This window comes from Hemiscyllium ocellatum, chromosome 2 (assembly GCF_020745735.1).
Source record: "Hemiscyllium ocellatum isolate sHemOce1 chromosome 2, sHemOce1.pat.X.cur, whole genome shotgun sequence".
NCBI classification, from domain to species: Eukaryota; Metazoa; Chordata; class Chondrichthyes; order Orectolobiformes; family Hemiscylliidae; genus Hemiscyllium; species Hemiscyllium ocellatum.
Genome location: NC_083402.1, coordinates 120,334,427 through 120,350,392, shown reverse-complemented (window position 1 = coordinate 120,350,392; position 15,966 = coordinate 120,334,427).

The following is a 15,966-nucleotide window of genomic DNA, read 5'->3' as shown; positions in this document are numbered from 1 at the left end:
ATAATATCTTGCTTTTTAGTGTCTCCAAGCTATTCACATAGCTTTCCAGGTTTTAGAACTGTTTGGCATCTTGCAGAATGCTTCCAAGAGCTCCTTTCTCTATTAAGCTGAAAAGTGCACCTGATTGTCTCCTCACAAAACTTCTCTGTGTTCCTTTTCCTGTCTCTGTCTGCTTTCTCTATGTGCCTCTTGTGCACTGATTGCCTTCACCCTCGAGCTCCTTTGTTTGTAGCTCTCTTTATCCCTGCAGCTTTCTGAGGTTTGAATGATGTACTCTTGTTCCTATGCTTCTATCACTGATGTAAGGTATAGGGTTAAAATTGTGCAGAATAAGGGAACAGGTGTTGCTTCTGCAAAAGCTTGCATGATAAAATTGGGCTGCGCATGCAAATACTAAACAGTGAGAAGCGAAAACAGGTAGAATTATATATGACTAATAGGGCAGAGCAACTGTGGAGCAGGGTGTACCAGTCGCAGGAGAATAGTATGCCAGTCGCAGAAGGGATGTGGCCGACGGATAGAATTTAGTTTGGCAGGATGATCGCATGAAGACAGCAAACTATGCCAGGATAGTCACATATAAGGAATAAGATAAATAAGAAGCAAAAGTAACCAATGGGGTAAAAGGGGAGGCCTGAGAGACACAGCTGAACTGCATAAATCAGAATGTAACCCTCAGATCAGGGTGCCTCCTCGTTAGACATCCGACTTGCAAGTATGTTTCAATAAAATTCGATGCTTCAGAATTTGACTCAGACTGAAATTTATTGACATGTGAGCTTTGTTTCTCACACTGAGTTTTCTGAATGATAATCAAACTTCAACAAGATGAGGTCAACTGTAATATAAAAAAGAATCTGCTTGATTCGCCCAAAATAGTTGATGTACTCGACATATTTTTAAGATGCAGGTTTGTAATTGGTTCCTGTTTGTGATAAATGCATAAAGCATTCGCCTAACACAGATTGCCATCCAGGATAGCCAATAACAATGTTATTAATAAGGACTAAATCGGTGGCATTTAAAGCAAGATATGTTTCTGTAGACCAGAAGAAGTGATGTAAATTATCAATTTAATTCTCATGTACAGTTCATCGAATTGTAGAATTATATCACACAGGAAGAAACTATTCTGCCCATTGAGCCATGCCAGCTTTTTAAAAGAGCTCTTGAGTTGATCACACCCCAATGACCCTGTAACTTTGTCCCCCTCAAGTATTTATGTAATTCCTTTTATTCAATTTTGACTGTGGAGAAAAAATAAATTGAGTCACTAGGTGTCACCACACTCTAACCTTTGAAAGGAAACTGACCTCCTTTCACAAGAAAGCTAGTGTGTTTCCAATTAAACCTGTTGGACTATAACCTGGTGTTGTGTGATTTTTAACTCCTTTCACAAACACAGTGTAAATATTTCTTCTGATGACTGGGCAGAATGAATGATTTTAAGCCTTTACTGATCTGTTTGATAGGCCGAAGTGAAGAAGAGTGGAAGGAGTCTTATGTCTAGTCTAAGTGACCAGTAAAACAAATGGCTTCTGTGTTCTAAAAGTCTATTTTATTTTTCCACTTTTGGTAAATTTCAGTGTTGCTAATGCTATTATGAAGGACTGTTACAGCTTATAATATATAATATGTTACTCTGAATTTTTAACTTGTGGCTGTCCTTAAGATCACCAGGACATTGGCTTCAAGTAAAGGCATTCTATACATCTTAGGGATAGGATTGGCAGCTTAACATTTGGGTTATCAATGTTTTGGACAAGACAGAGGAGGAAGCAAAAGAGCTTGGCGAGTTGCATTATATCACAATTGTGTTGAGGGAGTTAAAAATCACACAACACCAAGTTATAGTCCAACAGGTTTAATTGGAAGCACACTAACTTTCAGAGCGACGCTCCTTCATCAGATGATTGTGGAGGGCTCAATCGTAACACAGAATTTACGAGCCCTGCACAATCACCTGATGAAGGAGCGTCGCTCCGAAAGCTAGTGTGCTTCCAATTAAACCTGTTGGACTATAACCTGGTGTTGTGTGACTTTTAACTTTGTACACCCCAGTCCAACACTGGCATCTCCAAGTGTTGAGTGAGGACAGCCTGGAGGGATTTTGCAGTGATGCACTATGGATAGAGCTCAAGAATAGGACAGGTTCAGTCACAATGCTGTGAATGTACTATAGACCTCCCAGCTACTAGTGGGAGATGGAGGAGGAGAAATGTAGTCAGATTCTGGAAGGATGTGAAAATAACATCTGGGTTGTTCTGGATGATTTTAACTTCCCCCATATTGACTGGGATTCCCTTAGTGCTGAGGGTTTAGATGGGGAGCAATTTGTTAGGTGTGTCCAGGAGAATTTTTTCAAACAGTATGTGGATAATCCCATAAGGGAAAGGGCCTGGTATTGAGAAATGAGCCTGGTCAGGTGATCTAAGTTTCATTGGCGAGCATTTTGGGAAGAGTGACCATAATTATGGTTTCAGTTACTTATGGATAAGGACAAGAGTGGACCTTGAATGAAGGTATTAAATTGAGGGGAAGGCCTACTATAACCGAACTAGGCAAGAATTGGAGAATGTGATTGGGAACGGCTATTTGAGGATAAGTCACGCAGAAGTCTTTTAAGACTAGTTGATTAGAATATAGGACAGGCATGTTCCAATGCAAATGAAGGACAATAATGGCTGGATTCAGGAACCTTGGCTGACAGGGGAAATTACCTGCTTGGTCAAAAAAAGGAAATATACCTAAGGTCCAGGTAACTAAACACAGACAAAGTCCTTGAAGAATATAAAGAAAGTGGGAAGGAGCACAAAAGGGAGTTAGGAGGGCTAAAAGGGGTGATGAAATGTTCTTGGCTAGCAAGGTTAAGGAGAATTCCAATGCATTTTATACATATATTAGGAGCAAGAGGCTGGCTGGGAAAGAGTAGGCTCACTTAAGGATAAAGGGGGGAGTTTACGTGCGAAGCCAGAGGAAATGGGTGGGCTCCTTAATGAGGACTTTACATCAGTATTCACCAAAGGGAGGGATGTTGAGATTTGGGAAGGGTGCATTTAGGCCAACATAATAAAGGAGTAAGTGTTAGATGTCTTGAAATACATTACAATAGACAAGTCCGCAGGCCAGACACGTTCTATCCTAGGATACTGTGGGAGACAAGGGAGGAAATAGCTGAAGCCTTAATTGATATCTTTGCATCCTCTTTGACTCCTTGTGAAATTCTAGAGACCTGGAGAATGGCCAGTGATTTTCTCTTGTTTAAGAATGGAAACAGAGATAATTCAGGTAATTATAGGATGCTGAGCCTGTCGTCAGTGATGGGGAAGCTGTTGGAGAAGATACTGAGAGACAGAATTCACTAACATTTGGAAGTGAATAGATTTGTTAGTGATAGGCAGCATGGAATTTTGTGGGGAAGGTTGTGTCTCACCAATTTGATTGAGTTTTTTGAGGACATGACAAGAATGATTGATGAGGGAACGGCAGTGGATGTTGTCTACATGGACTTTAGTAAGGCATTTGACAAGGTACCTCATGACAGGCTAGTACAGAAGGTAGAGTCTCATGGGTGAGCTGGCTAGATGGATACAAAACAGGCTTGGTTATAGAAGACAGAGTGTCGTGGGGGAAGGGTACTTTTCAGAATGGAGATCAGTAACTACTGGTGTTCTGCAGGGATCAGTACTGGGACCTTTGTTGTTTGTAATATATATTTATGATCTGGAAGGAAATGTAGTAAGTTTGTGGATAACACTAAAATTGGTGGATTTGCACATAGAGAGAAGGATTGTCAAAGGATACAGCAGGATATAGGTAGAATGCAGATTTGGACAGAGAAATGGCAGATACCATTCTAAACAAATGCGAAGTGTCGTATTTTAGAAGATCAAATTTAGGTTTCGAATTATACAATAATTGATAGAACATTGACATACAGAAAGATCCAAGAGTACAGGTCCACAGATTCCTCAAAGTAGCAATACAGGCAGATAAGATGGTCAAGAAGACAAACAGCATGCTTGCCTTCGTTGGTTGAGGCATTGAATATAAAAGTTGGCAAGTTATGTACAAACCTTTAGTAAGGCCACTTGGAATATTGTGTGCCATTATGGTCACCACACTATCAGAAGGGCACAAATACTTTGTCAAGGTTTGCCAGGATGTTGCCTGGTCTGGAGGATTTTAGCTATGAAGAGAGGTTGGATAAACTCAGATTGTGTTCACTGGAAAGAAAGAAAAAGGCTGAGGGGCGATGTGATAAAGATCTGCAAAATTATGAGAGGCATAGATAAGATGGATAATCAGAATCTCTTTCCCAGAGTGGAAATGTCAACTACAAGAGGGCACGGTTTAACGTGAGGGGGGACGTTTAAGGGGGAAGTGGAGGGAACTTAAGGGAGAGGCTGGTGGGTGTCTGGAATGCATTGTGAGTGGAGGTGGTGAAACAGGCACATTAGCAATGTCTTAGGTATAAAACAGGAGGCAAACATAGGGAAAGAAACTGTGTAGAGGCAATAAGTAGCGGATTTAAATAGGGATTGGAATCAGCACAGGGTTGGTGGGCCAAAGGGCCTGTTCCTGTGCTGTATTGAATTGTATTGTATATATCATGTAGTCAGAGATTAATTCATTTACTTTCTTTACCTTTTTTTGTTTCTTTTTTAAAAAGAACAAGTTGTGTGATGATTGCTATTGTTATTCTCCTCATATAGCAAGCAGTGTCACTCCTTGCTGTTCTGTGTATTTATTCTATCTATATTTCATTGTGAGGCTAAAGTATATTGAGCATGGCTCTCAGGGTGAAGGAGCTTCAGTATCACTTTCTGTTGTACCAGAAGATATCCTTATATCCATGGGAACAATTGATCCCTAACACTTTCCAAGCCATGGCAAACTGTTTGGGTGAGGTGGAAACATGGTTGAACAAATGTAACCTTATCTTTTGAGACATTGTGTAAAGCCCTGCTTATCTGTTGCTGTTTACTACTCAACATTAGTCAGCAATCAGACATTCAATCCCTCCTAATGTTCACCCAGACAAGAGGAGATGCTACTGTATTTTCCATTTGAGGAAGATAATTTTAATCCATTTGGAAACTCACACGACTTGATGGATGCTGGTTTTACATACTTCCCAAAATATTTTCTGGTGACTCTTCATCTTCAAGTGGACATGTTCCTTTTCTGCAACTTAAGGGATAAAAACCTCCAGGGTGTCTTGCTCAAAAAGACCATTCCTTTAAATATCTTCAGAGCGCCATTCTTTATTAAGTGCAAGTAACAGTGCTTAAAGAACTGAGGTCAACTTGTCAAGTATCTAACCAGAAGGCACAAGCACAGACTGCTCCTGTTCCAATGGATAAAGTATTGCAGTCAATCTATTGATATTATTAAAATGACCTGAAAGACTACTTAAATCATTTGAGAGTTCATTATCATTCCGAGTATGAAGACAAAAGCAGTACAGTCACGACAAGCATCTAAATAGTTAACACCTACTGCAATTAATCGTATATAAAAGACATAGCAGTGCACCAGTTTGCTATCAGTTTCAAAACTGCCAAATAACAGCTTACTGTTGTCTTTCTAATGAACAAGCCTGCTGTTGTATTTTTCTGAACATGTTTGACAAATGTAAGGTGCAATTTAAGTTTGAATAATAAATTTAATACACAATTATTTTGCATATGAAATATTCCTGAAGGATTCTAAACATGATTCACAATGAGGCAGCATCAGGCTACTTCAGTGAAGGAAGTTTACAAGATTATCTAGATTATAGGTGAGTAGTAACGTTCAGTAAGCATTGTGCATACAGGCTAGACAACCAAAAGAATTATACAAGTGTGACTACAAGAAGAATGGTCAAGCAGAATTTCACATTTAAGTTAATGGATAAATCTGATGAAGCCCTGCAACACATCTTGAGAATATGTATAGCTCCATGCTTTCACTTTAACATCCCAACACGGAAAATCTTGATGCTTCCTGAAGCTCAAGGTGATGATAAAGAAGAGGAGATTAGAAGGACTGCTCTTAAGTGGCTGAGGAAATCCTCACATATTCTATATAAATCCGAGGACACCATTCAGACCCTGAATGTTGCGCCAATTATTTAAATCATGACTGATTTCTATCTTCACTTAATTCATAAGCATGTACAAGAAAGTCTTCTGACTCAGTATGTGGATGTACCTACTAGAGAAGGTGCAAAACTTGACCCACACTTGGGAAATAAAGCAGGGCAAGTGACTGAGCTGTCAGTGGGGGAGCACTTTGGGTCCAGCAACCATAATTCTATTAGTTTTAAAATAGTGATGGAGAAAGACAGACAAGATCTAAAAGTTGAAGTTCTAAATTGGAGAAAGGCCAATTTTGAAGGTATTAGGCAAGAACTTTCAAAAGCTGATTGGAGGCAGATGTTCTCAGGTAAAGGGATGGCTAGAAAATGAGAAGCCATCAGAAATGAGATAACAAGAATCCAGAGAAAGTATGTTCCTGTCAGGGTGAAAGGGAAGGCTGGTAGGTATAGGGAATGCTGGATGAATAAAGAAGTTGAGGGTTTGGTTAAGAAAAAGAAAGAAGCATATGTCAGGCATAGACAGGAGAGATTGAGTGAATCCTTAGAAGAGTGTAAAGGCAGTAGGAGTATACTTAAGAGGGAAACCAGGAGGGCAAAAAGGGGACATGAGATAGCTTTGGCAAATAGAGTTAAGGAGAATCCAAAGGGTTTTTACAAATACATTAAAGACAAAAAGGTAACTATTGAGAGAATAGGGTGCCTCAAAGATCAGCAAGGCAGCAGGAGATGGGGGAGATACTAAACAAGTATTTTGCATCAGTGTTTACTGTTGAAAAGGATATGGAAGTTATAGAATGTGGGGAAATAGATGGTGACATCTTGAAAAATGTCCATATTACAGAGGAGGAAGTGTTGCACAAAAGTGGATAAATCCCCAGGACCTGATCAGGTGTAACCTAGAACTCTGTGAGAAGCTAGGGAAGTGATTGCTGGGCCCCTTGCTGAGATATTTATATCATCGATAGTCACAGGTGAGGTGCCGGAAGACTAGAGGTTGGCTAACGGGGTGCCACAGTTTAAGAAGGATGGTAAGGACAAGCCAGGGAACTATAGACCAGTGAGCCTGACATTGGTGGTGGGCAAGTTGTTGGAGATAATCCTGAGGGAATCCAGGACGTACATGTATTTGGCAAGGCAAGGACTGATAGTCAACATGGCTTTGTCCTTGGGAAATCATGTCTCACAAATTTGATTGAATTTTTTGAAGAAATAACAAAGAGAATTGATGAGGGAAGAGCAGTAGATGTGATCTATATGGATTGCAGTAAGGCATTTGACAAGGTTCCTCATGGGAGACTGGTTAGCAAGGTTAGGTCTCAATGGAATATAGGGAGAACTAGCCATTTGGATACAGAATTGGCCAATGGTAGAAGACAGAGGGTGGTCGTGGAGGGTTGTTTTTCCTATTGGAGGCCTGTGACCAGTGGAATGCCGCAAGATTGATGCTGGGTCCACCACTTTTCATCATTTATATAAATGATTTGTATGTGAGCATAAGAGGTATAGTTAGTAAGTTTGCAGGTGACGCCAAAATTGGAGGTGCAGTGGACAGCGAAGAGGGTTACCTCAGAATTCAGCGGGATCTTGATCAGGTAAGCCAACAGCCTGAGGAGTGGAAGATGGAGTTTAATTTAGATGAATGTGAGATGCTGCATTTTGGGAAAGCAAATCTTAGCAGGACTTATACACTTAAGGGTAAGGTCTTAGGGAGTATTGCTGAACAAAGAGATCTTGGAGTGCAGGTTTGTTCATACCTCCTTTAAAGCGGAGTTGCAGTTGATAGGATAGTGAAGAAGGCATTTTGTATGTTTTCCTTTATTGGTCAGAGTATTGAGTACAGGAATTGGGAGGTAATGTTGCGGCTGTACAGGGCATTGGTTAGGCCACTTTTGGAATATTGCTTGTAATTCTGGTCTCCTTCCTATCAGAAGGATGTTGTGAAACTCAAAAGGGTTCAGAAAAGATTTACAAGGACATTGTCAAGATTGGAGGATCTGAGCTATTGGGAGAGGTTGAATAGGCTAAGGGTATTTTCCCTGGAGCGTCGGAGGCTGAGGGGTGACCTTATAGAGGTTTATAAAATAATGAGAGGCATGGATAGGGTAAATAGACAAGGTCTTTTCCCTGAGGTGGGGGAGTCCAGAACTAGAGGGCATAGGTTTAGGGTGAGACAGGAAAGATATAAAAGAGACCTAAGGGGCAACGTTTTTACGCAGAGGGTGGTAAGTGTGTGGAATGGGCTGCCAGAGGAAGTAGTGGAGGCTAGTACAATTGCAACATTTAAAAGGCATTTGGATAGTTATATGAATAGGAAGCATTTGGAGGGATATGGGCGGGACTGGCAGGTGGGACTAGATTGGGTTGGGGTATCTGGTCGGCATGGACGGGTTGGACCGAAGGGTCTGTTTCCATGCTGTGCATCTCTATGACTCTATGACTCTAATATTTCTTTGTGCATGTCGATTTCAGCTGACATTTTCAGTTCATCCCTAGCCTCAACAGCATTTTTGGAAAGAGAAATCCAAATTTCCACTATCCTTTGTGCTTCCCAAAATGACTCTTTAATGGCCTGGCTCTCCTTGTAAAGTTATGCCTCTTTTCTGGATTCCTTTCTCTCCCTCCCATTCCAGCAGAGGAAATAATTTCTCTCCATCTAGCCTAAGGACTACTTCAATCATGTTAAACACCTCAATTAGATTATCCTTTAATCTTCTATATACAAGGAAATGCAAAGTAAATCTCTATAATCTGTCCTCGCAATTTAACCCTTTATGCTCAGTGTAATTCTGCACCCCCCATACTTTCATCTACTGCATTACAACAATTCTTCAAAAGCACTTAATTGGCTGTAATGCACTTTCAGATGTCCCTTGAGTTTTTACACAAATGCAAGTTGGTAAATTATTCAAATAGAAGTAAAGTACTGTGGATGCTGGAGATCTCAAATATAAACAGGAACAAAAAGAAAGAGAAAATGCTTAAGAAACTTCAGGCATGGCAGCGTTCATAGAATTATACAGCATGGAAACAAACCTTTTGTCCACCCAGTCCACACCGACCATAAGCCCAAACTAAACTAGTCACACCTGCCTGCACTTGGCCCATATCCTTCCAAACTTTTCTTATTCATATACTTATATAAATATATTTTAAATATTGTAACCATACCCAAATCCACCACTTCCTCAGGATGTTCATTCCAAACATGAACCAGTCTTTGTGTAAAGAAATTGCCCCTCACGTCTTTTTAAAATCTTTCTCCTCTCACCTTAAAAATATGGCCCCTAGTCTTGAACTTCCCCACCCTAAGGAAAAGACTCCTGCCAATCACCTTACCTATACCCCTCATCATTTTATAAACTTCTTTGAAGTCACCCCTCAACTTCCTATGCTCCAGTGGAAAAATGTCCCAGCCTATCTAGCCTCTCGTTGTACCTAAAACCCTCCATTCCCAGCAATATCCTGATAAATCTTTTCTGAACCCTCTCCAGCTTAATAATATCCTTCCTAAAAGGAAGGGTGACCTGAACTGGATTTTCAGCTCTGACCTGAACTGGACACAGTACTCCTTATAAGGCCTCACCAATGTAAAACAATTAAACCAAATACATGGAGACAGAAGCAGCGTTAACATTCTAAGTCGGAAATTACTCTTCTTTAGAACACAGGACTCAAAATCATATCAGATTTGAAACATTCACTTTGTTGCTCTTTCTACTGATTCTGCCAGACCGGCTGAATTTTTCCAGCACCTTGTGTATTTTACTACTAAAGTATCAGATGCTTATCAGACATCCTGCATTGGATAAGCATAGATTTCCTCCAAATAAATATCAGGAAGAATGAAGTTCATTGTTTTCACTCCATGCTTCAAACTCAACTCTCTAGACACCAACTCCATCTCTCTCCCTTGGCAATAGATTGAGATGAAGCCAGTTGTTTTGCAATCTTAGTGTTATATTTAATTCCAAAATGGTTTTCTGGTTTTTGTACGTCACAACTCTAAATCTGCCTATTTCTACTTCTAGAACATCACTTATTTCACTTCTGTCTTAGTTCATTCATGCTTTTGTTACCTCCAGACTCAATATTCCAGTACTCAGCGGGTCTCCCACATTCTACCCTCCATAAATTTAATTGTAAAGCTTGCTGAAAATATATTGAGGCGAATGGCTACAGGTAATATGCAAAAACATTGCTGAGTTAAGCTGCCTGTATTACCTCCTCCAAAGCTCCAGGTCATGTTTAAACAATTAGTCACAGCTATTTGATTCCCCAATGTTGAGAGCTATAATCAGAAGTCACATGACACCAGGTTGTAGTTCAACAGAAGCACACAGCTACAGAATTTATAGGCGGAGAGATCAAACGATCATATAAATGCTCTGAGTGGAGTGTCGAATAATAAGTCTCTGCAGGTGATCAAAAGTTCAACTCCCCCTCCCACTCTGCCAAGGACATGCAAGTCCTGGGTCTCCTCCAACGCTGCTCCCTCACCACCCGACACCTAATGCCTCATCTTCCTCCTCGGAACACTTCAACCCCAGGGCATCAATGTCGACTTCGCCAGTTTCCTCATTTTGCCTCTCCCCACCTTACCCCAGTTCCAATCTTCCTCAGCACTGTCCTCATGACCTGTCCTACCTGCCAATCTCCCTTCCCACCTATCCGCCTCTGACCTATCACTTCCATCCCCACCCCTATTCACCTATTCTACTTTTTACTACCTACCCCCGCCCTCCTCTCTGACCCATCACCTACATCCCCACCCCATTCACCTATTGTACTCTTTGCTACCTTCTCCCCAGCTCCCCCCCTCCATTTATCTCTCCACCCTGGAAGCTCCCTGCTTCGATTCCTGATGAAGGAAATGCCAATTTTCCTGCTCCTCGGAAGCTGCCTGACCTGCTGTACTTTTCCAGCACCACTCGAATCTAAACTAAGGTGATCAAAAGTGTCAGACAGTGTAAGCAAAGTGTCAACAGTTGAATAACACGTGTAAAGCTGACCTATTATCCGATTAAATGAGGTAGACAGATGATTACAAAATATTAAAAGTAAGGTGGTGCTGAAGACAAACCAAATGTCTCGAATAATGTGATAGGCGTGAGAGTCATTTGTCGACGGTCTAACCAAAGTAATAGGTAATCCAAAGCTGTACAAACTAATAAAGGTAGAGTGATCATAACAATTTATCAAGGTGATGAGGTCAAAACAGGACAGTGAGGAATATTTTACAGGAACATTACAATGTGGTAGGTTCACATGTAGTGTAAAATGAACCCAAAATCATGGTTGAGGCTATCTTCATGAGTATGGAACTTGGCTATCGGTTTCTGCTTGGCAATTCTGCATTGTTGTGTATCTCAAAGGCTGTCTTTGAGGACACTTGCCTGAATATTGGAGGCTGAATGTCTTTGACCACTGAAGTTTCCCAAATGGGAGGGAACATTCCTGTCTCGGGATTGTTGCAACGTGTCCACTCGTCCATTATCGTAGCATCTGCATGGTCTTGCCAATATACCATGTCTTGGGGCATCCTTCCCTGCATTTGTATGATCTTTTGAACTATCTGCCTTTGCCCTCGATCTCTCTGCCTATAAATTCTGTGTCTGTGTGATTCTTTCTCACTTTACCTGATGAAACGGCTACGTTCCGAAAGCTTGTGATTTCAAATAAGTCTGTTAGACTATAACCTGGTGTTGTGTGACTTCTGACTTTGTCCACCTTGGTCCAACACCAGCACTTCCAGATCATGACAGCTACTCCTCCCTCATTTTGGTTCTCTCCTTATACATTGTCTTATACAGCAGGAACAGAGAGTGCGGCATTGATATTAAGGTCAAAAATCAAACAACACAAGATTATAGTCCAACAGGTTTATTTGAAACTGCACATTTTTGGAGCTCAGTTCCTTCCTCAGGTGTGGTATGACAGAGAAGTATATGGCACAGTATTCAGAAGCAAAAAGTTAACAACTTTAAAACTAGCTGCCCTTGTTAAACCCTTTAATTAGTTAGGACGTAGACTGCTGATTAAAATGTAAATCCAGATTCCTTTCAAGTCTTTGCCCTTAGATAATATTAAAGTTTTTATCAATATACAAGAGGTGACATCTCAGGTTAGGCAATGCACTTTAGTTGTGAAGTCCCGTTTTGAATCTGTCCATGTTTTAAGCTGAGGCCAAGTTTTTTAATGTTTTTGACAGAAAAGAATCTTGAATGAAATAATACCCCCTGTGTGGGAAGGTGAGTGTGTGTGAGAGAGAGAGAAAGAGAGAGAGAATGTGTGTGCATTTGAGAGAATTTGTGTGTAAGTGTGTATTTTTGCGTGTGTGCCTGTGTGTAGGTGAGGGTCCGTGTGAGTGTGTGAGAGTGTGTGTGTATGAGTCTGTGTGTGGGAGTATGTGGTGTAGTGGACTTACCTGTCACGTGACATGAATCCAAGATCACCGGTGAGGCCGTCCTCATGGGTACAGAACTTAGCTGTCAGTCTCTGCTCAGCGATTTTGCCGTTGTTACATATCTCAAAGTCTGTCTTGGAGGATGCTCACATGAAGATTGGAGACTGAACATTCTGGACCGCCAAAGTGCTCCCCCACTGGAAGGGAACACCCCTGTGTATTGATCTTTGTATAGTCTTCATTCATCTGTTGCCATAGTGTCTGAACGGTCTTGGGCATAAGCCCGAAATGTTGATTCTTCTGCTCCTTGGATGCTACCTGACCTGCTGCGCTTTTCCAGCAACACATTTTCAGCTCTGATCTCCAGCATCTGCAGAACTCACTTTCTCCTGTCTGAATGGTCTTGCCAATGTATCATGCCTTGGGACATCCTTGCCTGCATCATATAAGATAGACAACATTGACTGGGTCACATGAGTACCTGTTGTGTATGTGGTGTTCCCATGTGTGATGGTAGTATCCATGTCAATGATCTGAAATGTCTTGCAGAGGTTGCCATGGCAGAGTTGTGTGGCGTTGTGGTGGGTGTTGTCCTGAAGGCTGGGTAATTTGCTGTGAACAACGGTCTATTTAAGGTTCAGCGGTTGTTTGATGGCAAGAAGTGAAGGCTTAGAATAGATTGTGACAAGGTAGCTATAAAGCAAGTTTAGTGAAAACATCGAAGGCTAAATATCTAACCACCTGATAAAGGAGCAGCGCTCTGAAAGCTAGTGCTTCCAAATAAACCTGTTGGACTATAACCTGGTGTTGTGTGATTTTTAACTTTGTCTATCCCAGTCCAACATTGGCTCTTCCACATCATATCTAAGGCTTTGGATGTAGTGTTTGTTACAGTCCTTGCACGGTATTTTCTAAATGACCTTAGTTTTACTCATTGTCTGTACAGGGTCTTTCAAGTTCATTAGCTGCTGTTTTAGGGTGTTGGTGGGTTTGTGGGCTATTCATGATGCCAAGGGGTGTGAGTAGTCTGGCAGTCATTTCCAAGATGTCTTTTGATGTAGGGTAGAGTGGCTAGGGTTTCTGGATGTGTTTTGTCTGCTTGTTTGGGTTTGTTGCTAAGAAATCAGCAGGCTGTGTTCATTGGGTACCCATTCTTTTTTAATATACTGTACAGATGATTTTCCTCTGCTCTGCATAGTTTTTCTGTGCTGCAGTGTGTGTTGGCTCATTGAACATTGCTGAAAATGTGTTGCTGGTTAAAGCACAGCAGGTCAGGCAGCATCCAAGGAACAGGAAATTTGACGTTTCGGGCCAGAGCCCTTCATCAGGAACATTGAACATTGAACATTGAACTCATTGAACATTGGACAAACAGGCAGAAAACTAGCCACCAGGATACATGAACACCAACTAGCCACAAAAAGACATGACCCTCTCTCACTAGTATCCTCACATACGGATGAGGAAGGACACCATTTCAACTGGACAACACATCCATGCTCGGACAAGCCAAACAAAGACACACCTGAGAATTCCTAGAAGCATGGCATTCCAACTGGAACTCTATCAACAAACATATCGAGTTAGACTCCATCTACTACCCCCTGAGAAAAGGAACAGGAAGTGACTTCACCACAGGAAATGACATCACCAACCCAAAGAAACCCAAACATATAAGTAGAAAGCAAGAATTTTCAGCATTGCTTTGCATGAAGTGCATTGAAGATGTTATCTAGTAAGGTAACGAAACGTCTGGAAATGAACCTTTCAGATCAGTGAGCAAATCTTCATCCAAAACCTCAACCTGAGCTCCAAATCTTCTCAAAACTTGCTAATATCTAAGGCTTGTTCATACAGTGTCTGTGTTGAAGGTGCAACAAAAGGAAAATGGAGTGAACATGTTGAAGGTATATTTCACACTTCACACAGAGTCATAGAGATGTACAGCATGGAAACAGACCCTTTAGTCCAACCTGTCCACACCATCCAGATATCCCAACACAATCTAGTCCCACCTTCCAGCACTCGGCCCATATCCCTCCAAACCCTTCCTATTCATATACCCATCCAAATGCCTCTTAAATGTTGTGATTGTACCAGTCTCCAACATCTGGCAACTCATTCCATACACGTACCACCCTTTGCGTGAAAAAGTTGCTCCTTAGGTCTCTTTTGTATCTTTCCCCCCTCACCCTAAACCTATGCCCTCTAGTTCTGGACTCCCCAATCCCAGGGAAAAGACTTTGTGTATTTATCTTATCCATGCCCCTCATAATTTTGTAAACCTCTATAAGGTCACCCCTCAGCCTCCGACGCTCCAGGGAAAACAGCCCTAGCCTGTTCAGCCTCTTCCTATAGATCAAATCCTCCAACCCTGGCAACATCCTTGTAAATCTTTTCTGAACCCTTTCAAGTTTCACAACATCTTTCCGATAGGAAGGAGACCAGAATTGCATGCAATATTCCAACAGTGGCCTAACCAATGTCCTGTACAGCCCCAACATGACCTCCCAACTCCTGTATTCAATACTCTGATCAATAAAGGAAAGCATACCAAATGCCTTCTTCACTACTCTATCTACCTGCGACTCCACTTTCAAGCAGCTATGAACCTGCACTCCAAGGTTTCTTTGTTCAGCAACACTCCCTAGGACCTTACCATTAAGTGTATAAGTCCTGCTAAGATTTGCTTTCCCAAAATGCAGCACCTCGCATTTATCTGTATTAAACTCCATCTGCCACTTCTCAGCCCATTGGCCCATCTGGTCAAGATCCTGTTGTAATCTGAGGTAACCCTCTTCGCTGTCCACTACACCTTCAATTTTGGTGTTATCTGCAAACTTACTCATTGTAGCTCTTATGCTCTCATCCAACTTATTTATGTAAATGACAAAAAGTAGAGGACTCAGCACTGATCCTTGTGGCACTCCATTGGTCACAGGCCTCCAGTCTCCACCACCACCCTCTGTCTTCTACCTTCAAGCCAGTTCTGTATCCAAATGGCTAGTTCTCCCTGTATTCCATGAGATCGAACCATGCTAATCAGTCTCCCATGGGGAACCTTTTCGAACGCCTTACTGAAGTCCATATAGATCACATCTACTGCTCTGCCCTCATCAATCTTCTTTGTTACTTCTTCAAAAAAACTCAATTCAAGCTTGTGAGACATGATTTCCCACACACAAAGCCATGTTGGCTATCCCTAATCAGTCCTTGCCTTTTCAAATACATGTACATCCTGTCCCTCAGGATTCCCTCCAACAACATGTCCACCACGACTTCAGGCTCACCGGTCTATAGTTCCCTGGCTTGTCTTTACCGCCCTTCTTAAACAGTGGCACCATGTTTGCCAACCCCCCAGTCTTCCGGCACCTCACCTGTGACTATCGATGATACAAATATCTCAGCAAGAGGCCCAGCAATCACCTCTCTAGCTTCCCACTGAGTTCTTGGGTACACCTGATCAGGTCCTGGGGAT